Here is a 26,651-nt window from a genome sequence, read left to right as displayed (position 1 = left end):
TGGGTTAGGGTCATCATTAACTTCACCTGGCTCATTAAAACGTCAGTGCTAACTAGATGAGGCACAGAAAGAATGTGCTGACTTGCCTGAGGGTATGTGGATGGCAAAAGCACATCCAGGATTAGAACCCTCATCTGTGTGAACCCTGAAGAATCCCAAAGCTCCTCCTCACACTACCATCCCACACTGCCTGAGGAAAATAAGTTATTACCCTCCCAAAACAACACCCGCTCACTCAGGTCAGCTCCTTTGTGACTGAAAAGATCAATCGAAAATAGGAAAGAGCAAACTCTGGCCTATAGCCTGCTTTTGTACATCCTAGGGACTAGAATGTTTTTTCATATTGGGGGTGAGGGAGTGTACTGAAGGAGAAATGAGGAGATATGCTAGAGACCCTATGTGGCCTGCAAAGGCTAACAGAGTTAACTACCTGGTCCTTGAAGTTTCATCAGTTCCTGGTTTAAACATTTTTAGAGTATCATTAGTCCTGGACCCCCCTTGTTGATTTCAATTTTCAAATAAAATCAGCTTAGCAAATATGCATTGAAGACTTGCTAAGAACAAGATACCGTGTCGGGGACCATTTGAATTTCTACTATTAAACATGCCCACACGTCAGAGCAGCCAGGGAGTGCACGTCAGAGCACCCAGCCGGGCCCTCTCCCCTCCCTTGCCTCGGAGTATTTTCATTGAAACAATAGAATTAAAAGTGCTATCCCAGTAGCCAGGAGGGACACAACACAGTGGACACCGCAGGCCAGAACTCAAGGCACTTTAAGGATGAGGGTAAGTCAGGAGGCCTGAGGCCAGGTTTCCCAACTTCCTACTTCCCGTGTGCACAAGCTTCAGGTCCTTGGTTCTTTTCCTGATATAAAATTTATTCGCCATCACCTCTCCACCCCCATTCTCCCTGGAAGGAAGCTAAAAAATGTAAGTCCCAGGTAGATAAAGGTAATTGTAGTATCCTCAAAAGGTGGAAAAAGCTTGGAACTAAACAGACCCCACATCTTTAAGTAGCCAACTTATATGGGAGAATGCTAACATTTATACAGACTAGGACAGGATTTTTTAAAGGACAGTATGGTACCATAATGGGTACACTAAAACTTCATAAAGCTAGTTTCATTGCCATATATGAGGGCAGGGAATTACCTTTACTTAGCAACAATTAAAGAAGCAGTAAATAATATATCTTATCCAGGTCATCATGCGACACACAAATTCACTGGTGAAAATAAAATCCCTTCATTTTCAAGGCTTAAGGTAGGGTTTTATTACAGGAGCCTTGGGAGTAAGCAGGGGTAATGAGAATTAGAATTTATTATGTTTCTTCTTTCATGCAATGCACACAAACGGTTGCCATACTATTCTGTGGACAATGCAGCTGGTTTGAGCCAGTGTATTAAAAATCAAATAGTGTGCACCCTGGCCCGTGCTTATGATATTCTCTCTCCTCCAGTTTTCCAGATTTCTTAGGGTCAACAATGCAAGGAGAAAAACAGAATTCTCTTTCATAACCTAGAGTTACATTACTGTAAGAAATTCAAGATTCAAAAGGATACTCCTGTACCTCAATGCTTTTAGAAAGGATGATGCTGCCACCAGGCTATTGCACCAGTTCTAGCCATTCAGAATAGTTTCTGATAGCTGTCCTATTTGAGGAAGATGTCCAACTTATCTCTAATTCACTATTCCAGAGAGCTAAAGTCTAAGAAACTCTTTTTTATAAAATCAGAGTCACACAAAGATAAGAAGGAGGGACAAAGACCCAAAGGTCACCACAAAGTAGTATGTTTTTCATGGATGAAACAGTGCTTACTAACATGATCATTTCCTAAATGAATCAGCTGTGGAAATGCCCTTCTAAAATAATCTATCATGGAAGTCCTCCCAATAGTTATATCTGTAAATTTAATCTGCAAAGGATTACTGTTTGAGACAAAGAATGTTACAGTGATGCCAAGTTATCACTTAGAACTAGAATTAGGACAAGGTTCCAATTAACGGGAAATTATATTTAAAAACAAATAAATGTAAACACTAAAGAATTTAGAAACTGGCTTCTGCCCTAAAGATCATTACCATTTTGTCACCTAAACCCCTTTGGCAGCGACTATGACTCCCTATAGAAACTATCAGGGTTGAAATGGAAGACTGAGAAGTTAAGTAAGATTGTTTCAACTTCCAGGCCAAACTCCAAAATTACAACTGTAATATGCAAGTAAGCCCAAGGCTTCACGTGTTTGGAGGAGAAGATGTCCAAATTATAGTTGTGTATCAGAAACAGCTAATGGTTGGGACAGGATTTTTTTTTTTTTTTTAAACACTAAGTTGTAAAGATAAGCCACTTTCTGGACTGAACTAAATAATTTTTTAGTTTAACACTATTTTCTAAGTGATAGCCTAGTGTATCAAACCAAAATTTTCACTGCTCATTGAGTGTTCTTCATTCAGGAAGTAATTTACTGAATGATAAGCTCTGACCAATCCTCGGTTATGTATTTGAACTCAGTCAACTATTTCACTGCCTACAAAATGATTCCGTGTAGAATAGCACATGTTCTACACTAGTACCTAACATTCAGCCACACAGTCCTCCTCTCATTTTTGTTTCCTCTTGGGTTGATCTATTAACCAATGAACAGACATTTATTAAGTAACTGGTCTGAAGGCACTGGGAAAGGCGCCAGACGGCAGTCAGAGCCCTCTTCCAAAACAGCGAGAAATTTTCAATTCCTTGAGAATTCACAGCATTCAATAACTGATGCCCACACTCCACCACCATTTAGTCACTTTTAAGCTCTATTAAAATGAAAAAGAGAAAGTTACCACTCACAGGGTCAAACCCTGAAAAACAATTCTGGTAACTTCCTTTGTGGCTTTACTCAACCTCACACACAGAATAGTTACACAAGATTTCTTATAAAGCCAAATATTACAGAGTTTTGGCAGGCAAATCCCGTAAGTACACAATGTACATTCCCTTGTTTTAATAAAGAAGGACAAAAAAACTGGAGAAGAACAGACTTTGGACTCAGTCCCTATGATGACCTGGTCAACAGTGTGAGTGGCACCAAGGGCTCCCTCACCCTAATCAAAGGAGGACAGCGCAGTTCATATTTAGTTTGGTTTTTTTTTTTTTTTTAAATCAAAACCTATTCTTCATTGATAGGAACTCTAATCAAAGCTTTTAAGTGCAGTTTCATTAAGACAGTGCCCCAAGTGTGATGTAGACCACACTGAATCTTCTAGCTTACAGCTAGTTATCTACCTTAATTCTTTCATGTGAAAAAAAAAACAACAAACGGGGAGGAGCAGGGGCTTAAACAGGGAGCCAGGTTCTTCTGTTGTTCTATTTGCTGTGGAAACATAAACCTGTTGCACAGTATTGCTTAACCTAAATGCAAATCCCTTCCCACAACACAGAAAGTCTATCTTTACAATATCCCTGAATGTGCCCCCACATGCAGTACCCCCACCTCAGGACCCTCCCATCCCCAAAAGCAAGGCTTTATCTCCCACCCCACAGAGTCCGGTCCTTATAACAGGTGTAGGGACCTGGCTGTTTGTAGCACTGCCAGTCTGTGGAGGTAATAGGGGAGGGTAAAGCAACCCTGTCACAGGAGAAGTATTTCTGCTGTTACTTAGATACGCCCGGAAAGCTGAATGCTATGGCTGATTTGTTCTTCAGGGACATTTTATTGCTTAATGAAGACTTTTTAGTTGTTTCTCCTCAACAGCCTGTATAAAGATAATAATCTTGGAACTGGGTGGGAAGGGCTCAAAGCCCACAGATGTTCTGCTGCGGTGGCAGAAGTTCCACTTACAGGGCTAGGTCAGAGTAGGCAAAAGTAAACTAACTCTATGCCTTAGACCAATCCTGCCACTTACTGAAAACATGGAGAAAAGGGCACACTGGTGTGTGGTTGGTGGGAGAGTAAATGGGCAATATCAAACTTAAAATATGCATTTACCCCATCTACCAAAATCACACCTGTAGATATTTACTTTCTGGAAACACTTCTGCAAGCACACAAAGACACAGAAGGCACAGATGGCATATTTTATTAAAAAAAGTGTAAAAAAAAAAAAGGGTTATCAGCAACAACAAAGAGGAAAGACCAGTAACAACTCAATATATATACTAACAGGTTAATTAAAATAAGACACATTCATGTAAAAGAACAGTATATATGCATTAAAAAGAGGAGGGGAAATCTGCAGTATATGGGTTAGGAAGACGGCCATGAATGAAGAGTCACAAACAGTGCATGTGTTTAGCATGATCCTATGGAGATACGTGTGTGTGTGTGTGTGTGTGTGAGATATGTACATATATTTAAATGTAAATTTAAATGTAAGCAAGCAAAAAAAAACCAATATGCATGGCTACTTTCCAAACCAGTAACTATAATTGTCTCAAGGGAGCACAACCAGAGACTGGAGGATTTCCACTTCTGTATTCCTGGACTGTTTGTTGGTTGTGCACATACCATTTCTGAAATATTCAAAGGGCATTTCCATTTGAAGGGAAAACATACAATTTATCTTAATTTGATAAGAGAACCAGGTCCGAGATTGATGAGCAGGAAATGAAAAGGGCACCCGCTGGAGGAAAACACTCTCCCGGGGCACCACAAAAGGTCACATGCGAAATGCTGTCTTCGGTGAGTACTCTAAAATAAAATAAAATGTCACCCTGAATTTTTATGCCTATCTTCTGGAAAACGCCAAATCAGTATTTAAGTTTATAAAACATTTATAAGCAAAATAAGGCAAACAAATATTAATTTTTTCCTTTTAATAGATAGAGAATTGAGGATATTAATACAAAAATATTAATACAAAAATAAGTGACATTCACTGAAGAAACACGGAGGTCTACAGGATGCTAGAGTAGTAGTTCGTAAACAGGTGCCACCTCAGATTTCATCTTCAGGAAAAACAAATGCCATTTAAAAAAGAAGTGTCTATAAATCACCATACGAAGCAATAAGAAATTAGGATGCATGCTGGAAGGGTTTTCAGTTAATTATACTTAAAGTAATAGGTGGCAAAAGAGAGAAAGGAGCAAAGCACCCAGAATCAACTGACCAGAGGTGATTCAAGGGGTCAAAGCTTCACTGCTGAGGTTTGAGTCTAGGTGACATCAACAATCAGCCAAAGGTAAGATCAGAACCCAATGGGGCTGATCAACCAGGGCTTCAGCTACACAAGTGGGAATCTCCATGAGCACGATCCTAAATGATCAGGGAATTAAATTATTGTCTTCCATATCCACCAGTGTACTTGGGGTTTACTGAGCACTTACTGAAGGGCCATGTACTCTTCTAAGCACTAAAACTCTGACTTCTTTCAACCAAAGCAGATGTTCTTACCAAACATGTTTTGCATAGGTGCAAACTAAAGCTCAGAGAAGTTCAGTGACTTGCTCAAGTCACAAAGCACAGTCCCAAGGGTTGAACCAAGGTTCAACCAAGGTCTGCCTTGCCAGTCCCCACTGCTCTAAACAGAATGCTACATTCCAAGGACTTTACCCGGCACCTGAGATGATGTAGGAGGCAAGCCTAATGTGAATGTTTTTTCCCCACCTAAAGGGAGAATAATGGAACTAATTATCCCACCAAAAAGAATCCTCCATTCAACTGTGCTTTCAATTCCATCAGGATTTCTCGCCAAGTCCCAACAAGGAAGTATGCTTCTCTGCCCTGACTGACACCTGTGAGGAGTACCAGGCAAGGACTCCTAGCTTTCCGTCACCACCAATTCAAATCCAAGATCAACATTTTCCTTTTCAAATGTCACCTTTAGTTACAACATACAAATATCCAACTCCCAACCCAACCTCCATTACAATTCTTCCTTAGACTCTGGACCACTGAGTCAAGAAAACTGGCTTTGTAATTGTTCAGCCATCATGTATGAGATAATTTAAAGAATGTATCTGTTAAAAAAAAATGCATTACTGATTGAAAGCTTTGAACAGTTGAGGTTACACAAAATCAGGCTTCCAGAGCCATCCAATTCTTGGCCCTGAGACTTAAAGGTATCCCATGCACCGAACCACAGAACGGCCTATGTGCAGCCAGGGGAGAGGGAAACACCTGTTGTCTGGCATGGGGAAAGGTCCTCATTCAGTTTGGAAGTGAGTAATTAATAAAAAGTATAGCTTGGGGTAATTAGCAGCAATACAAACGTTTAGCTGAGTTTCCTCTTTTCATCTTGAGGCAGTTCCTATAGACAGATGCTCAGGATTAATGAAGTTTAATGAGATCTGCAGCAGCTGGCTTATTAGTGAGTAAGGAAGCAGCAGTAATGACAAGGGAAAAGGGTTTTACTCTTGTTATAAACTCAAACCTTGAACAGTTTTTAAAACTGTGGGGCTATACTCTCAGGAAAATCCCTGAAAGGCCTCCACGTGGTCCCAGAGGAGAAAGAAAAAAAAAAAAGGCATGAACACTATGCCACCCAAGGGTTGGCTCACCGGCTGAGGGGTAACTGTGGGAGCCCCAGGTCAGTGCCAGCCATGATCCCCTGGAAAGCAGCGCCAACAGGTCAACACCGAAGAAGCCCATGTCCTAAGCAAGCTGGACAGTCACCTTCTTGTGTCTCACTGAAGTCCTTACTAAGAATTCTCAATTCAGAGCGTCCCTTCCTCCCCAACACTAAGAATCTTAAAAAGGGTTGTCAGTCATGAATGTGGAGCCCTTAGTGACAACTCCTTTGTTCTCCATCCTCCACTTGTACAGTTTTTTTGTTATGTGAGCATCTCATCTTCCCCATCTCAAGGCCTGGTACTTTTGGACATGTATCATAGGAACCCTAATCATTTGAGTATTAACTGGCTCCTGGCAATACATTTCTCATTCTGCCAAACAATGAAACAGAGAGGGAAGACCCTTTTGCTAAGAGTGAGAATCTGAGTATCCTGGGATTACCACGCCCACCCCATTGCCCCAAACACTCAAATAAGCAGAAGATGGCAATACTATTGACTGTCTCAATTCACAAAGGCCTGTGTTTCAAGTGGCTTTGGATGAATTTGCCCTCTATTTTTTCAAGACACACACTGTGAAGAGCCAGGGTGGGCATTTAAAATGAAAGGTGTTCAGCCAAAGTGGGCCAGAAGCTTCTAAATGTTACTGGTTTCCTAAAAGTTTTAGATACTTTTTAGATAGAACATAGAGTTCTACCTTTAAACCACCACTCTGCACAGCACCAAGAAATAAAATATATTCCTTATGAACAAAAAAGTCATCCCAGAGTAACTATCACAGGGGTATTACTCCAAAGAAAAACAGCCTTAGATCCATCAATGTCTTGGAGAGGATTTGCTAGGGTTCTATCAAACCATTAAGAAGCTTGAATTTTTTCAATCTTGGCTTCCCTCCACCCAAAGGAGCCAGAGGTTATCAGGACTAGCCTGCAAACCTCTTTCATACATGGCTTTGAAGTAAATGAAAATATTCCCTGTTAGTCATTTACATAAAGAAGGTCATACAGGTTTGTCCTAGCAATACCAGAGAGGAGTTCTCATCAACTTTCACCCCAGGAGAGGAGAAAAGAGACACTCATTCAAGTTCAGCATGGAGATTTGGGTTTATAACCTGTCTCCAAAGTAAATACAGTTAACTGCTGGAGGCTGTTTACTTTTACAGTTTTAGGACCTCGTTGTCACACGGTACTTTCTCATAAGACCTGGCCAACAGTACAGTCATTTTAGTCAATGCATTTGGCTAGAACTGGTTCCTACATTTTCCTCAAAGCTTTAAGACTTAGGTTCTACCTAAACCCCAAGGTTAAGAGTCAGCAGTTCTTGGAACTCATAAAGGTACTTATCAGACCTCCACAGAGTAGATCTTCCCAATTCAAAAGCAGGACCAAACCGCAACAGTCAGACTCACTGAAATGCCCAAACTTCAGCTGTGTGCTCCAGCTAAGTGAGGATCTGGTCTGGGCACAGTTCTGGTATTGAGAGAGCTCAAGATTTCCCTGCTTGCTATGCTGTTCCTACTGTACAGACACGAAGCAACTCTCCCTAGGGATCAGGTGTTCTCAGAGGTATTTTGGTTTGTGATATTACATGGGTTATCCATACAATGGCCACATACTTGCTGCCATCTCCACAGAATCAATCCTAAAAACAACAGAGGCTGACAACCTGGGACTACAGTCTTCTTGTTTTGGGTGTCACTCTTTACACCTGTAGGGTACCACACGATGAATCAAAAACTATTTTAATTCATCCCGACTATAGGCTTGTCATAGCTCCTTCTATGTTTTAAGTATATTGCATTTCAGAGTAAAGGTGAGAGAGATCACTTGCACTATATAAATCCATAAAATAAGGTGTGTTCTCAAAAGAGATCAAAATGTGAGTTCACAACACATATGTGTTACGAGGGCTTTTCTAACACCACCATCAAAAGAACATTTCTTGGGGGAAAAAAAACAGGTATGCAGCAGTGACATGGCACCTTTCAGTACTGCTACTGTCAGGCCTTCCAAAGAAAGATGTCTGCATTTTTCTACAGGCCAAAGGAGAGAACAAACCCAGTGTCCACAAACCCACATAAGTCCTGTGGTTCCAGACTGTGCGAGCAGCAGAGTAACCATCACAAACACATTTTTAAAAAAATGATCATCAGGAGACACTTGCCTTGGTCAAATTACATCGTTTCTGGAATTGGTCGGGGCGGGGGACCTACATACAATAAACATAAGCCCCTTGCTCCTCTTACACCAAAATTACAACACAAAGGACAGCAAACAAAACCAAGCCTGCAGTTGTGGATGCTCTTTTTACATCTGCCACAGGAACACTTGAAAGGTGGCCTGAAAACAAAATACAGATAAGCAGCTGGAAATCTTTGCATTTACCTGGCTGCAGCAGCGGAAGCAGAAATCGGGATTCTCTACTTTATTCACACGTGGACATCACAGAATAAAGGTAACCTGGCCTAAATACATCACAAACGCTCAAGTAGCTGAAAATGTCTTAAGTCAAGAAAAATCAGCACGCTCCTAGAATGTAAACTTAAAATGTGGTGTTCTGGCCCCACTGCATGTTCCTAGGTAACGCCACCACCACTGAAAACTGCCCAGGGTTACCTTCTCTGTAGCTGATGCCATGGGACTGAGTATCCCATCTTTAACTCCAGAATTCTACTCCAGCACTACTACCCTTCATTCCGGGCTCTCCAAGTCTTCTAACAAATAATGTTTTCACTGGCAAAATAAAACAAACCACCACGACGAAAACCAAAATGTCTGAACAACAAAAACCCAATACTACTAAAATGCAAATGGCGAGCGTTGAGTATGTAACATGGTGACAAATCTGCACCACTGGCAGCAGGGGGTGGGGGGGCTGGGCTGGGCTGAGTCCCCTTTACTCTGCCAGAATTACCAAAGCAAACCAAACATCCAAGAAAAGGGAATGAAGTCTTCCAGGACTAGACAAGGCTTCAAGTTTACATTGCATTTACCATGCTGCCCCCCTTCGCTGCCCCCACCAATTCGGAGTGAAAGGCTCAACAAACCCTTTACAGTTGGAGCAGGATCAGGCCTCTGCACCTGGGACAATAGCATCCACCAAATCAAGTTCACTTTGTTGTGAAGTCCTAACAAAATGCTATTCTGAGATGGACAAAAGCATGAGCCTTAATCACCATGAGAGAACCGCTCCTGAGAGGCAGCATGGCAAACTGGTGGAGGATTCTGAGTTCAGTCCAGGCAGCCTGGACTGGGAGCCCAACTCTACCACTTACTAGTTAGTTAGTTAAGTATCCTTGGGCAAAGCAGCCTTTGCACCTCAGTTTCCTCATTTCTAAAATGGAGATAACTCTTTCCTAATAGGGATGCTTCAGGAAGCGTATGAATCAATACATGCAAAGTACGTAGAAAAGTGCACAAGAGGAGCGCCTGGGTGGCTCAGTCATTAGGTGCCTGCCTTTGACTCAGGTCGTGATCCCAGGGTCCCCGGATCGAGCCCCACATCCTGCTCCCTGCTCAGCGGGAAGCCCACTTCTCCCTCTCCCACTTTGCCTGCTTGTGTCCCCTCTCTCGCTGTCTCTCTCTCTCTGTCAAATAAATAAATAAAATCTTTTTTAAAAAAAGAAAGAAAGAAAACAAAGTGCATGAGAGTAAGTAGCAAAAATCTTTAGCTGTATTACTATTACCACCACTGTGGTAGAGTTTAAGTAGAGACCCACTTTTCCTTCTCTCTGCATGAAGATAAAGCTTTTCTTTTGTTCTCTTTTCCTCAGTAGCCCGTTTCCCAACAGGACGGATTCTGTGAGCCCAGAGGACACAGAAGCCAGAAAAATGCCTATGGTTTGTTTTTTTTTTTAATTAATTAATCTTTTTTTAAAATTTTTCTTTCTTTTTAAAAAAAAAAAAAAAAAGCAGTAGGCATCCACCCAGCAAAGCCCTGCAGGAGTGTTTGGTGGAATCAAAGTTACCGCTGGTTACTGCCACTACGAGTAATACCCTCCGTACATTTGCGGGGGACTTTGCGTCTGTATCAGATGATGATCTAAGAGCCCTTTCTACCAGGTGAGAGAAATGAGATGCACGTCACTGTGCGAGGTCATTTCACCCGTGTCAGCTGCTAACCACCTGATTCCCTGTACCTCTGCCAACATTAGCTGGATATTGGCCAACAAGTAAGCCAAAACCCCAACTGCTAATAATAAGCACTAACAACTGAAAAGGAAGGGAAAATATATGTATGTCACATCCTAGGCAGATGTCTAGTCATTTCCCCAACATGCCTCACTGTTTTTGTAGCTTTCCCTGGTCATGTCCTATCACCACCCCCAAGCACCCACTATCTCATTATCTCATTATTATTAATTCTCGTCCTACTTTAAGTAACAGTTCAAATGTCAACTCCAAAAAGTCTCTCTCACATCTCACAACCTAGGGTTGTCATGCACACATCTTAGAACATCTGCCACTTTCTATCTATTATTCCCTTTTATTATGTGATTCAAGGCAGTGACTATCTTACACCTTTGTTTCTAGAGTGCTTAGCATCTTAACTTGCTCACCATGCCATTCACCTGCTTGCTGAACTGATTAAACAGGTGGATGGCCAGGATGGCTCCTTCAGTGATGCTAGAACTTAAGTGTGTTCTAAAACTTTATCCTGCCTTCTTCCACACCATGTACTCTTCATTACTTAGTAGGTACGTGTTGGTCTATCCCAAGAACCAGTCTGCAAGGTGCATCAACTAGAGCAAGTTAGAAGCAAGTGGCTTCCAGGTTATGCCAGCTGAGTATTGAGGACAAGCTTGAGATAACAATTCTTACTACCTAAGTAAAGAAATTAAACCAACAACTAGAGCCAACGGCTATCTTCCTGGGCCTACACATATCTCCCCTCCCATCAATGCTCCAGCTTTCAGTCACTAACAGAGCCACAGTGGCGCAGAAAGGTAGTAAGGCAGATCTCGGTGACACCAAAATAAAACACAGACCAATGCCCTTATGCAGCTTCCCCTCTAACTGCTGCCATAACCTAAACCCAACCAGGTTCTAGAAGCTGCCCTAAGTACCCACCCAAACACGTGTCCATCATTCTACAGGTCCATTCCTGTCTCTCACAGGAGAAAGGAGGACAGACAAGGTGTGCATGACTGCCTAAGCAGAGGCATGTTGGGAGCCAGCTTTCCAAATGTATGTGAACATATTTTCCCTCTCCTTTTGGTTCAGAGGTTTGTGGACAGATTCAAATCAGTCCCTGATACCTCAGAGTTGAGCCATCATACAGATGGACTGTCACTGAGTCACAAGGGATTTCGTTTTGGGGGCGCCTGGGTGGCTCAATGGGTTAAGCCTTTGACTTCAGCTCAGGTCATGATCTTAGTGTCGTGGGATGGAGCCCCGCATCATCACATCATAGTCATCATCACATCATAGTCGGGCTCTCTGCTCAGCAGGGAGCGTGCTTCCTCCTCCCCCTCTGCCTGCCTCTCTGACTACTTGTGATTTCTTTCTCTGTCAAATAAATAAATAAAATCTTTAAGAAAAAAAAAGAGAGAGAGAGAGAGATTTTGTTTTAACTTTTTTTTTAATCTCTAATAACTCAACATCCAAAGCCCTCAAAGTACTATCTATAAGCATGTCCATACCTGTATTAAAAAAGACTGCAGATTAATATCACCTGAATTTGGGCTATCACGTGGCTCAACATTTTCCCAAATACCCTAATGCATTTACCAAACACTGCATCTGAATGTGGGTTCATGTCAGCTCTGACTTTCAAGACAGGCAGATGCATTACCCCTCCCGGCACTGTTACACCCCTGGCAATATCAAGGATAAGCAAATTAGCGGACTACATTGTTAATGGAAGGATTTACTCATCAGTAGCCTGCAGTTTTATCAGAAATTGATACTTGAGAAACCTGATTGGTAAGCCTTTCATTTTTAATCTGCATATTCAATTTGTTTCTTGGTTAAAGGTGACACGTCAAGACACCTATCAATTTGGCTGAATCCCTATTAAGATTGAATACCTGTGTTTCAAACAAAATTTCAGTGACATTAAAGTCCGTAAAATCTACCCATGTGTTGATAGATATAAACATCCTGCCTTACTATCTATCTCTGTACACAGAGAAAAAAGTAAATACTTTAAAAGTTCAAAGAAATGTTGGAAATGGCCCCTTCTTGTTGCAGAATTTTTCGAAGTCACCCATTTGTCACTTGCAGGCTAAGTGACCCTGCCACCTCATTTCACCCTTGGGATCCTCAAGTTCCTCAATCCTCAAGGCAGATAGGACACCACCTATCACTCAATAAATACACACACACACACACACACACACACACACACTCTCTCTCTCTCTCTGAATGTATACTTGCATGCACCTGGTTCCTACCTGGCTCTTGCTGGAAAGCCCACAAAAGCCTTTTCTTCTTCTTCTTCTTTTTTTTTTTTGGTAACATTCAGTGCAGGAAAAAGCAGCTTGTGGATGAACTATTGACATCACAGGGATTAGTGACCTCATGAGCAATGGGATGGCGAGGGTGGGACCTCGGATTACAAGCCAGACTGCATGGCTCACACCCTCACAGCACCACTGGCTTACTACCCAGTGACCCAGGCACAACCCATCCTGAACACGGGGCAGCATGACTGATTCCAGTGCAGCACATTATCTGCCACCCAGGGGTTCTATGACCCTGTGGAGAAGAGCCAATGTCCAGAGGCAGAAGGAAGGACATCATAAATCCCTCACCTGCAGGGGAAGATGCTTTTTCTGGGGAGCTAGGGCTGAGGAAGCTGCTTCAAAGCACACTCAAGAAAGAAGGCTGCTGCTAGCCACGGTCCAACCACTCCCACCACACCCAGCCACACCCAGGGCCTTCCAGCAAGATAGCCATCTCAGGAGACACAGCGTGGAGCAGGGCTCCGGGGACGCATAGCCCGGCATGCCGGCCAGGCCCACTCGCCTAGTCCTGCGACACTGAGCAAGTTGCTTCATCTCTCCAAGCCTTGCTTTTCTCATCTGTAAGCAGAGATAACATCTATGCCTACCTCCAGCATTCTTCCGAGTCTGCAATGAGGTAATGCAGAGGATAAATGGCACAGAGTCAGGTATAAGAGTATTCAATAAATACTGGCAATTGTTACAGAAAAGGCCTGTGTTTCCTTCATCAGTGGACACCAGACGAGCTGAGTGAGACTGAAAACAGAAGGTCTTGCCATTTGTTCCCTGCAAAAAAATCTCTTAGATTAGAAATCTGTTTTTCATGGGGTGCTCCCACACATTATTGTAACTGATTCTCAGAGCAACCCAGGATGAGTAAGGAGGGCAGGCGCTCTCTTTCATAGGTTTATAAAGCACCCACTTGCTTATATTCACCCATTCAAATCTTATCACAAAAACTATCTATTTTCCTGTCTCTTTGACTTGTTTGTGAGCCTCTGAAGGGGAGGTTTGGAAGTTGTACCCCCGTGCCTAGCAGAGGGCTAGAGAGGCCCTCCATAAGGCTGGGTATTAAGCAGGAGTTCAGTAATGCCAATAATTATTCTAATGATCACCTCTCCCACTCCAGCAGAATTTTTGTTTGTTGGTTTTTAATGCAGGGGACCTTAGCAAATAATTTATATTATAAATTCTCACTGGGAACGGGGGATAAAGAGAGGAGATGACAAATCAACTGCTAAAATCACTGAATGACCAATGCATCAGTTTCCTCTTCCAAAAACAACTGGTGAGCAGAAGAACTGCTCTTTATCAAAGAAAAAGTGAGCAAGAATCCATAGCATAACTTACGTTTACAGACAACAATGAGCTCATAGGAAGATGAGGTAATAAGAAAGGTCACTTCAGAATCACTGGATGACAATGGCTAAAATGATATCTGGACCCGCCTTCCTACCATCTGACTGTACACATGGGAAGCACAAACTGTCCCAGGGGCAGCCAGCTCCAGAGCCCTACCTCAAAGGTCAGGGCTCCAGTGTTCCTCCCTTAACTCCAAACCCCTCCCTTCCCCAAAAGCCAACTGAATCTACTACCTTGATAAGGGCTGCGGTCTGTGGTTCTGCGGCCAAGAACGCTTAGTCAAGCTTGGCTAGAGTCAGGCCACTGCTGAATGAGTAGGGCTTTTAAAAAATTGCTTCCTTGTGTTTCAAATGAAAAAATAACCTCTCATCTCAAAACTGAAATCATATATATTTGCAGAAGAAAACCAAAGTTTTTTTGTTTTTGTGTTTTTTTTTTTAAGGAGTGGGGAGGGGATTGGAAGCCACTGACGGCTGGAAAGCTGCCCTTTGGCCAAAACTAGTTTTCTCGTGGCTATTTCTTCAGTTTAAAAAGCCAGGCTTGCACATTACACTGGTATCCATGTTTCTGAGGCCCTGCCTCTATTTGCTCAGAGTATTATTAACTGGCGGGCTTCTAGAAAAACATTACTCATGCTGCATCACTGTGAGCAAAGACGTATGTGTAGTTAGAAAAATTGCATTCGTTTTACAGTCACACAATATAAAAATCTGAATGGTTACCACACCTAAAAGAATGGATTTCAGTTTCACAGGGTACACTTCTACCTCTCCGGCTTTGGAACTGGATTCCATTTGAGGGTCCCTAAGTTCCTCTGCTTCAACTACTCTTGCTCCATTCTCACTCAAGGGAAAAAAGTAAAAACAGCAACAGCAAGGGGAGACAACCTGATGTCCAATCAACTTTAGTATCTCTTCAAATACTTCACTACCATGGGCTTCCTTCTCCTCCTCACCAAGTTCAACTTCCCCAGCACCCTGCAGACTATGGGAACTACATGGAAGGTCCCTAAGGTTCTATCTAAATTTCATTTTATCAAAAAAGTAGACAGAGCCAGATAAGCCCTTCCTTAAGTTATAGTTTAGCCACATCAGAGAGCCAAAACCATTACCATGTGATTCACGCTTTCATTCAACCCATTATTTATTATGTGGCTTGGGGGGGGCACCTCTTTACTCTGGGGAGGAGAGGCCACAGGGAGGAAGAGCATCTAACTCACTTTAAAACAACTACCTATGTGTTCCTGCCTTCCTCACTTTACTCGTTCATCACTCTTGTGCCAAGCACTAGGAAGGCACACAGGGACAAGCAAACACACACAGACCATGTCTTCCATACCTAGTCATACGTACTTTTATATGTAACTATGGCAACCCACCGTCTAGCTTGCCTGGGACTTGGGAACACTGCTCAGTGCTTAACCGGGGATACGTTTGTCACCCAATCAACACGATGCACTAATTTAAGATTTATAGCCACCCCCAAGGGCTATTTATTTTTCCCAATTTTTAACAGATCAAGAAGATGGGGTCTAGGGAGGTCACTGGTGAAGTCAGGATTTGAATGCAAGCTTATGTGACTCCCGGGTCCAGGTGCTTCCCACCAGGCTGTGTTTCTGAGATAAAATGTCCTCACACTGAACACTGCCTCCAGCAGCCCTCGACAGCCCTCTGCACCACACCACTGCTGCCAGGTTCTGACAGCTTTCCTCCTCCGCTCCCCCGCCACTCCCACCCAGTCTCTACCACAGACTGCGCGGCTGGGATTTCATCTGCTTGGCAGTTGTTTGCAGATAATGCATAATCTCCCTCGAGCACTGCAAGACTGAATTTTTTTTTTAATAGCGAATCGCTTAAACCTCTGTAGGAATAAACGTCTCCTTCAAAAGAAATCAGGGCACCATTTTCAAGCATCAGAAACACACTGCACTAGACTTGTACTCACCTCTGAACTATACATTCAAGCCAGAGATCTACAGAAACTCACTGGCATGAAAACAGTTCAAAGAGACCCCCACAGACTTTCGAAGACTTCATATACATTAAAATAGACCTTCAAAGTTTCTCTTTAAAAAAAAAAAGAAAAAGAAATAAAGAAAAGAAAAGAAAAGCCTAATTCAAAAAACCAAGGCCACATTCCAAGAGATAACCACTATCTGTACATCATGGGAGTCACCAAAATAAGGTCTTTGGTTTGTAGAAGGATTTCAGGCAAAACATACACACACTCCAACTAGCCTGTACTTACATGACAGCTCTCACTCCAAAATTCCATCACAATTACACTTCCGGGGGGGGGGGGGATAGTCAAATTCCCCCAAATAATGACAGCCTATGTAATTTCCTTACCACCAGAGAAGAACAGAGCCCACACTTTTTATGTTTTGCTCACATTCTTCACGAATAAAACGTGCCTCAGTGATCCTCAACTTCACTCTCCACTTGCATCATTTCAGCATTAAAAGAGACTTTAAGACCAGATCTTTCACAAGGCCTTTGTGAAGCCAAATATAGGCTTGCCTGTGTCTCCCAGCTACCATGATTACTGGGTTTGCCACTTAAAGGCTCTATGCCTCTTGAAAACAAGGTTGGGGGAGAGAGAGAAAGGCTAAGAAAGGCCTTTCAAAAGAACACACAGTAGAGGCATTCACCAGTCTATGGAGGGTGGTTCATATTAGTTTGGCTACAGTAGTTCTCTCTGACAAAGTGCTGGGTGCCCTGGCTTCGGTACTGGCTGCTCTAGATGCTTTTTATGAACTTAGAGCCAGCACCATTGTGACCTTCAACCTACATCAAAAGTCATCAGACTCAAACGACTGCTGTCAGCCTTGTGTACTTTCTAAAGGGGAACATAAAAGGGGCCGTTTCAGTTGGGTGCGTTTTCAGGCAAACCAAACACTCCTCTAACACGCTGAAGGAAACCACACCCAGAACAGGTTTCAGGGGTGGGGGTGGAGTAAGATACCCAACTCAAGTTCAAAAGATTGTCCCCTGTTGGGGCCATTTAACCAGGACCTGTAATAATGTCTGCCACTGACTCCTGAGAGCCCGCCATGTACCAGCTAGTGTCACAGTCTCTGTGGAGAACCTCACTTATTCTTTTTTATTCTTTGTAAAAGTTATTTATTTATTTATTTGAGAGAGAGAGAGATGGTAAGTACGCAGAACAACAGGCAGAGAGAGGAGGAGAAGCAGGCTCCCCGCTGAGCAGAGAGCCCTATGTGGGGCTTGATCCCAGGACCCTGAGATCATGACCCCAGCCAAAGGCAGAGGCCCAAAGCACTGAGCCACCCAGGCGCCCTGCTTTTTCATTATTTTTATTTTTCAAGTAGGCTCCATACCCAGTGTGGAGCTTGAACTCATGACCCTGAGATCAAGACCTGAGCTGAGATCTCGAGTCAGATGGTCAGATGCTTAACCAACTGAATCACCCAGGTGCCCTGAACCTCACATTATTCTTATGACAATCGTACTTCATAAAAGTTGTATTACCCCTCATCACAGAGATGAGTGAACAGGCTCAGATTAGTAAAAAGACTGCCCTGATCTGGCAGAGGGACAGAGAATCTAATCTCCAGGAGACTCCAAGCTTCTGAGCACAGAGCCCTGAGCTCAATCCCAGGACCCCACGACCATGACCTATGCTAAAACCAAGAGTTGGACACTTAAATAACTGTGCCACCCAGGTGCCCCTTGTGATTGCAGGATCTTAAACTAGTCTTTCCTTTGAAGTTGTTAAGATTTGGCTATGAAATTATTATTATATAAAAAGAATTATGGAGTAATATAAAGAACAGCTAGAAATTTAACTTTGCCCATTAATAACGACCACCAATCCTGCTGTAGTTAAGAGCATCATCTGAGTGGCCTCTAGACACCTACTGATTTCATTACTTGTGCCCTTTCATCAGGAAGGTTCTGGAGTGGTGCTAGTTGACAAAAGTAACTTATCTCCATTTCTTTTCTTTTGCCTTTAAGGGGCAAAAACTGTCCAACAACAAGTTTCAGCAGGTGCTTTTTCTCCCCTATCTAATCAATACCCACTAATTTTAAAGCTTCACCTGCAGACTCATAGGAAATGAGCACTTATCAAGTAACAGGTATTTAGTGTATTTTAAATCCACTTTAACAGCCATACCTGAAGGCACTGCTAGGTGAGTTTGAAAGTGATTTAAAGTCTAACACCCAGGGCAAGAAGAGTAACATCAGTTTAATAAAGGAAGATTTTACTAAGATGGAGCAAGAGGTTAGGGGGTTGTTTCTGCTTTGAAAAAAAAAAAAAGAAAAAAGTTTATAAGTATATAAAGGGTTGAAGTCATAAAGTAGATATGGCCTTAAAGACTCTACTTCCCAGAACACCATGCTAAAATTCTGTAATTTTATAATTCTCCATTAATACCAAAAGGGTAAATGATAAGAAATAGTGCTTTCTTAACTGCACCAATTTCAAAAACTGCAGGATTAGCAAGGAGGAAAATCCCAGCCAAATTCTACAAAAGACTTACAAAGCTAGGAATTAACCAACCATGCTTTTAAAGCCCTGTAATCTCCTACAGTAATGCTAAACTTTCTTTAATTAACTATTACACATTTAGATACAAGATTATTTTTATAGTTACTTTAAAATGCTCTAGTTTACCCAGGAGAAAAAGACCCCATGAAAATCTTACACAGACTTCCTAAAAAACATCTTACACAGACTTCCTAAAAAACACATAAACTTTAGGCCTCAGGAAGGTCATAACCTTTCTGGGACTATTTCCCTCTCTGCTCATAGGGGTAAGGAGGCAAGTAAAGATTATTTCCAAGACAGCACTTCTTACACTTGGAACGTGCAAACAAACCACCTGGGGGATCTTGTTACAGTCAAGTTCTGACTCCTTAGATCTGGGTGGGTTTAAGTAACCAGGCTGTAAGTACCCTGCATTTCAAATTTCAAGGAGTCTATGCTGTTTCTAAGTTTCTCATCCCACAAATCCAACAGCCTCCCAATCGGTCTCCAGCCTCTCTCGACCACTACCCTCTAAAGCAACACCAGATTAAGCAGTTAGATCCACTTTTCTTCCAAGGGAGGAAAAAAATTCAGAAGAAGTCACTCTCCTCTCTAAAATCCTTCAGTGGCTTTTCACGGAGAGACTTCCTTCTGAACTCCTTAACCTGATTTACAGGACAACGCATCCTCTGGCTTTTCAATTATCCTTCTAGAACCCTTCTGACCTGCTCTTTCTGGCTCTGCACTCTAATACACTCTGACCACCCTGAACCCACTCCACTTCCCTTACCTTGGTCCCATACCTCTTGGTTCCCTACGTTGGGTCCCTAACGTGGAACAAGTTTTTTTGTCCACTCGCTCCTATTCCTCTCTAAGCTCAACCAGCATTTCCAGCATTGACAAAATACACCTTCTCACATATTTCCTAACTGGTGCAGTTCCCACTGAAAAGCAGACAATTAACATTTTTTGCTAATAAACAAACAGAACTAAAAGCAAAACATCTATCTTCAAAAATCAGTTTTATTACATTATTTCTTAGACTCTTCTTGCTCTAAAGTTGCCCAGATTAGTGACCGACGATGGAGGTTTTAAATGGCAAATCCTTTGCACCCATGAACTGGTTTAACAGCTGCCAGAGTTTTAATGAAGCCAATCTGGCAAAGATTACTGAAGTTAGAAAAATGCTTACAATGCCCTTATCATTTATTTCATCTGTCATTAGTTTTTTTATAGCTGATGGCCTAAGAATTGACAGAAACTTGTCAGGCAAGAGGGAGAAAAGACACCAAGATCTAAAACGGCTGAGATCTACCTGGCTGACTGCGGTAACATGCACAAGTGAGGCTCCCAACTCTGAACAGATGGATGCCTGTAAGGCTATGGTGAACTGAAAACATAAAGCTTGGTCACTATTCGTTCCAGAATAGTTCCAGAAGAGAGGAAAACAAACTCTGAAGTCCATATTTAAACTGCTGGGCCATGCTGGACTTCTTACAGTTCATCCATATATAGTAGTTTTCTTTAAAAGAAAATACAATGACGGAAAACAATGACCACACTTGACATTTTAAATAGTACATGGATTTTTTCAAGGAAGCATCATACAGATTATGGCATCTGCTGTTCAATGCAACCCTGGAAGGTAAACCTGCCAGGTATTCAGATAAGGGAAGTGGCCCAGATCTTCAAATATCCAGAAGAGGGCTGTGGTCAGGTGCCACCTGCCTCCCTCCCAGATACCAAGTTGCGGGGATTTCTGTTTTTCAAGTGAATCACAACAGATTCTTTATTAAGAACCTGAACAAAACAAAACAAAAAAAATTGTCTGCACTTATTGAATTGTCTGCACCACCTTCAAATACTATTATCTTTTTCTCTATTTTTTTTAAACTTTATCTTTCTGGAATGCTTTTCCCACTAACCTGATGGGGAACTAGGACAGATAATTAGCACTTCAGGCAAATGAGGTGACTGAGGCCTGCAGATGTTAAATGGCTTCTCTAATTTCAAGGCAGAAGCCATTCCTGACTCATTAAATGTCTTTTCCACTATTAAACAATTTTATTCTAAACATACTTCTTCACAACTCTTCATTCTTCAATAAATTAAGAGTTTCTGGGGGCGCCTGGGTGGCTCAGTGGATTGAAGCCTCTGCCTTCAGCTCGGGTCATGATCCCAGGGTCCAGGGATCGAGCCTCACATTGGGCTCTCTGCTCAGTGGCGAGCCTGCTTCTCCCCTCTCACTCTGCCTGCCTCTCTGCCTACTTGTGATCTCTCTCTGTCGAGTAAATGAATAAAATCTTTATAAAAAAAAAAAAAAAAAGAGTATCTGGTCCCATTTAGGAGGATTCACGCAGTCAGTTCCTCCCCATCTCCCTCCCTTCCCATCACCAAATCACAAAGATTGTAGGAAAGGTCCAATAAGGGAGCATTTCTCAAACTTGAGTGTGCACCAGAGCCACCTGGCAGGCTATAAAAACACCAACTGCCAGGCCCCACCCCACGGTTTCAGAAGTCAGGCCTGAGAATTTATATTTCTAGCACGTTCCCAGATCACATTGATGCTGCTGGTCTGGGGACTTACCTTTGAGAACCACTGCAATAAAGCAGTCCATTGTAAAAGTTTCATTTATTTACTCTTTAACAGACTTGGTAACTCCTATGTGTCAGACTGGTTATGCCAGACTTTGGTCTTTAGGCCCCTAAACTTTGTGAAATGTAGGAAAAAAACCAAAAAAGGTAATTCAATGGTAACCAAAAGCAATACGTAAAAATCACAAAGTGAGCAAATGGTTCCACTTTAAATCTTACAGGAAGGCAATCCAAGCAGAGATTCTGACCTCTCCTCCCTCTGGGAATACTTAGAATTAAGTGGCATCTGAACTGGAACTCAAAAGTAATAATCCCGACTGAAGAAATAATTCCCGGTGCAAGACACCTAGAGAGCAGGGTCTCAAGAGCAGGGAAATGCAGGGGAGATTTAGGGAATCCTGAGTACTGTTAAGGAAGGAGTAGCAAGAGCTGGAGAAAGGAAGGTTAGCCAGAGCCAAATCCCAAAACTTTCTGCAGAGAGCTCTAATCAGGGCCCAGCTTTAAGGAGGTCCAAGAGTTATGGGGGAGGGGTGGTTCAAGAAACCAAAGAGGCTAAAACAGAGGGAGATGCAATGGAGCAGACCCTTTTCCAGGCCCTAGGCATGTGAAGAGGTGACCAGAATAGAGTCATCAGAAAGCTTCCTTAGCAGTCAAGTCATTCAGTCCCATTTCACCACCCTAAGAATAATGGTCTATTTCCCTCAAAGGGCGTTAATCCTTCACCTCCTCTTCCGACTAGCTGGCCTCCAGCAGTTCTTTTAATGGACATCCCGGTCAAACACTAAAGGAATCGGTATTCCCTTGTCTGTCAGAGCTCCTGGCCCACCAAAAACTGGGAGCAAAACATGTCCAGAAATCTGAGCAGTCCTGAGCTCATTAATTTTCCATGCCACTAGAATACGTTCACGGTATCTAGGGAGCGGGTGCGTGGCTCAAACCTAACTGACACTGTGTGGTCCTAGAGAGATCAAATTTGCAGTCAGAAAACCTGGGTTCCGGAGATGTAGCCTTGTGCCAATTGATTTTAACCCAATGACCCCCTTACAGTACCTATAAACAGTAAGAGTATCTGCCCCAGAGAGTTATTACTAACACTAAATAAATGCACACTTATTTAGAACTTACTATGTAGTAGATTCCATGTTGGGTACTCTAAATAGTTTCATTTAGTTAATTTAATTATTCAAGATGATACATATTAAAGTTAAGTGCTATACATATTAATAGTAATTATTATTATTACCACATCATTCGGAAAGAATTCTAATTCACAAACCTGCTAAGAACTTTACAAATTGTGTGCTGAAACTCTGGTAAACTGGTAAAAAAGATACATATATGTATGTTTTTTTAAGATTTTTATTTATTTACTCGAGAGAGAGAGAGAGAGAGAGCAAGAGAGCACATGAGTGGGAAGGAGAGGGAGAAGCAGTCTCCCCGGTGAGCAGGGATCCCGATGTGGGGCTCAATCCCAGCACGCCAGGATCACGACCAGAGCTGAAGGCAGATACCCAACCAAGTGAGACACCCAGGTGCTCCCAAAAGATCTATTTTTTAAAAACTGGGGACTTGTGCCACAAAGTTTTCTGGGTTTAGACTAGCTCTAGTACTGGCAGGTATCCAGACCAAAAAGCCAATCTTTTATGTTTTCATGAAATCCAGAAATGCTCTTTTAATTCTTGGCCCCCACCCCCAAAAAAGAGTCACCGTCTGTCAAATCTTTTCATGTCACAATAGGAATATCTGAAGGCTGACACTTTACATCTAAGACCTTTACATTTTCTTCATTACAAGAAAGAAGTGTAGGCCCAGGAATACACTTTCTATAAGGCTTTCTATAAGGTTTAAGACATACGCAAGACAAACATCTAGGTACCCTAACAAACTGGCAAGTTCTAAAAAATTTGAGAATAAATTTTCTTCACAATTTGTGGGCACAAGATCAGCAATATTTTTTTTCCCTTAAAAAAAAAAAACTAGGACGTCCCCCACCCTGCAAAAAAAAAAAAAAGAAAGAAAGAAAGAAGAAAAAGAAAAGAAACACAAGGCAAATCTGATATCATCTAATAAACCGCTCTGTAGTCTCCCTCTATGTCCCGCCAAAGACAGACTACTCCCTAATTCTTTCTAAACAGTGGGACAAGTTCATTGAGCCTGAACAGCTAAGAAAAAGCACCTTCTCCAGAAATACCAGGTGCTAGATGCCAGGGTTAGGCTGCAAAGAAAGCAGAAGTTCATTTTGATGCTTTTCAACTAGATCCTGTCTTCATTACAACTCCACTGCCAGGGCCAAGAGAATTCCAGCTCTCTGGGAAACAAGTAGGCAGAAGAGAGGAATCAGGTTAGGGTACCCATTTCACACTGTAACCTCATTACTATTATTTTATGATTATTGTCATTATTACAGAGATAAAATTGTATCTTAAAGTCTAGGAGAAGGTTAGAAAACAACAATGTGCAGCCTGAGCACAATAAAGCTTGTCACCCTGGTCAAGCTATTTATCTTCTCTCTTAAATCTCTCTGGTGTGTGCCAAAGGCAGGATAACATATATAAAGCTCCTGCTAACATGACTGATACCTGGTAAATACTCAACGAGATCTTTTTCTCACCAACCCCAACAGAGGGGACAAGAAGCTTTATGGTAATTACTGGAATGTGAGCAGTCTTACAAATTTATAGGAATCATGTCCATAGGTAAATGGATGGGTCGGACCTTTGAGGCAGAAGGCAGAAGATGAAGCCAAAACCCAGGGGTTGGTTTTATGAAGCACTGTAAGCCTGCCTACCTGGAAGACTGGATTGGAATATAAGAGTTGGAACAGGAAGTACTCAGGGTAGGGCCATTTTGGGGAGGGTGCAATGCCAAGTTAAGGAGTCTGGAATTTATTTTACATCTTAGGCAGAAGCAATAGCTTCTGAGTACAAGAGTAGCAATATTCTCCCATAAGGAATTAAGCTAGCTCATTTGAAACTGGAAAAAAGGTATTATGAACCTGTTACTACAAACACATTTTTCTAAACATGTAGAGTTTGTTTACGCATTTCTCTTACTAAAAAAAAAAATATATAAAAAAAAACTAACCCAACTTTAAAGATACATGCACGGTCGCCCTCTGTAGTAAGAGGTGCGGCCCCGAACATTCGGTTAGATTCTTGAAGCCTGGCGCGAAATAAAGCTTTGCTTGACCTTTGCTTTAAAAAAATAAATAAATAAAATAAAAAAATAAAGATACATGCACAAGCTCTGAGGAGGGTAATTTAATTTTGTAACTCAAATTTGCTGAAGAACTATTTGAAAGAGAGAGAGAAAGCATGCACTTTGGGTGTGTCTGTTAGGTGTGCTGCGTGCTGGTGGTTAACGTTTGAAGCCATCAGAGGCTGAAGGCCCTGTCTCTTGTACTATGCCAGAACTAGTGTGACAGATATCACTCCACATCTCAGTCCCCCAAATCAGTAAAAAAAGTCATACTTATTTGCTTCCTTTCTAAGTAGACCAAATACATTTTAGTATCATACATTCCTTGGCCCAAACATCCCACCTCATCCCCTGGTCCCGCCTGAAATTTTTAGGATCCACTGTGAAAATATTTGAAATCAGCAAAAATGCAGAAATATCTCCCACCAAATGACAGTACTCTCAGGCTCTTGAGCATATTTGCTAAATTACTAAATTCATTTAACGGGCATTTAAAAAAAATAAATCCAAAGGACGAGTTTATCAATATTGGGTTAGAAGTGCTCAGAAGGATGATATTCAGAAGAGAAAAAAAAGGGAGGGTAGGAAAAAGGGCAGCTTTGGAGATAATGTATAAAATTAAATTAGATGATATAATCTATACATCATCAAAAAATGTGGTGAGTGGAAGAATGATAAATACAAATTGGGGGTAGGTATGGGAAAAGATTTTAGCAAAAATTCTCCTTAAAGTTGCTTAAAATGCCATCAGTTCCACTTATCATTACTAAGGAGGATGCCTGTTTATAATTCTCTTGGGATATACCATACTTGAAAGTTAACTCACCCTTTCTCAGTTCCTCAACATGGGTGGTTTTCTGTTATAGAAATACCAACACCAAACTTGTGTAACTCCTAAACCACAATATGCAGAAAAAAGAAAGTTAACTGGAGGGAACTACATTAGGGAGCACAAGTCATTAAAGAAAAAAAAAAAAAAAAAACCCTACCACACAAAATGTGAAGCCCACAACTTCTGAAGGGATTTCCTTGAGAAACAGTAACCAGGTTAAAAAAAAAAAAAAATCAAGGGAGCATGGTAATTTGTTTTTTAATTTTCCTCTCTCCAGAGAGAACAGTTTAAGACATTTCCTGTGCATACGCTCCACCCTGCTCAGTGAGCAGTTTTACAACCCTCCTCAAAGCTTTCAGATAACAGCCTTTTGTTAAGGGTGGGCCTGTGAGTATACAACTCCCCACACCTTCTTACATCTTCTCCTTGGTTCTGCATTTTTTCTGAGACTACAAGTGTGGGCTGACTGGACGTTGGTAATTGGTTTTCGGATCAAGGATCCACCACTCAGTGCGTTCTCCTCGAAGGTATGACACAACCAAGCGGGGAGACTTAGTCATGCTTACTAGAGGTGCATTCTGAATTCTCAAAACCTAAAACTACGGGGCTTCCAGCACAGACCCAGAAGACACCATTCCTCTTTACCATCAGCAAACTAACCCTACCTCCCTGCCCCCCACCCCAAGTTTTCCCAAAACACAAATTCCACCTTCAAAGAGCTCAAGGAGAATGAGGCAAAGACACATAACCTTTCCCTGGAGAGAATGGAGCTGCTTCTTACAGCTAACTGCCCCAGGAATGCAGCACAGACCAGCAAATGTTTAAAATCACGTCCTGTTCTGCCTCTTGTTTTCCAGAAAAGTGTCATTACTGTCAACTATTTCACAAGACAAATAAACCTGTGAATGAAATATATCTTCCCTCCCCTTCCCAATGAAAACATTCTAGGATTGAGCTGCTTCCTTCCTTCCTCCTTCTCACAGGAACTGCATTTGTGGCACTGAGAAGAGTTAAAATAAGAAACACACAGTGTGTGAAGGCCACTTTTTCACAGCATTAGTTACAGCCATTCCTGGCCTACTACTGATCCAGGGGCTTCCAAACGGAAGGAGTTCTGTTTTCAGTTATGAGCCCTTTTTCATTATGGGTCTGAGAAAACGCCAGCCAGGCCTGCTGGTAGGGCAGGGATAGCCAAGGGCTGCAGGGGCCACCCCAGCCGTGGGCTGCAAGCC

The 26,651-nt window shown here is 42.1% G+C and overlaps 1 protein-coding gene across 4 annotated transcripts in view; it reads right to left on the bottom strand.

Moving 5' to 3' along the window:
- SPTBN1 (spectrin beta, non-erythrocytic 1) overlaps positions 1-26,651 on the bottom strand; it is a 197,404-nt gene that overhangs the window by 82,690 nt on the left and 88,063 nt on the right. The window lies entirely within an intron of this gene.

This window comes from Neovison vison, chromosome 8, assembly GCF_020171115.1.
Source record: "Neovison vison isolate M4711 chromosome 8, ASM_NN_V1, whole genome shotgun sequence".
NCBI lineage: Eukaryota > Metazoa > Chordata > Mammalia > Carnivora > Mustelidae > Neogale > Neogale vison.
Note: the sequence above shows the minus strand (reverse complement) of the source record. Positions and strands in the feature narration are given on the sequence as shown.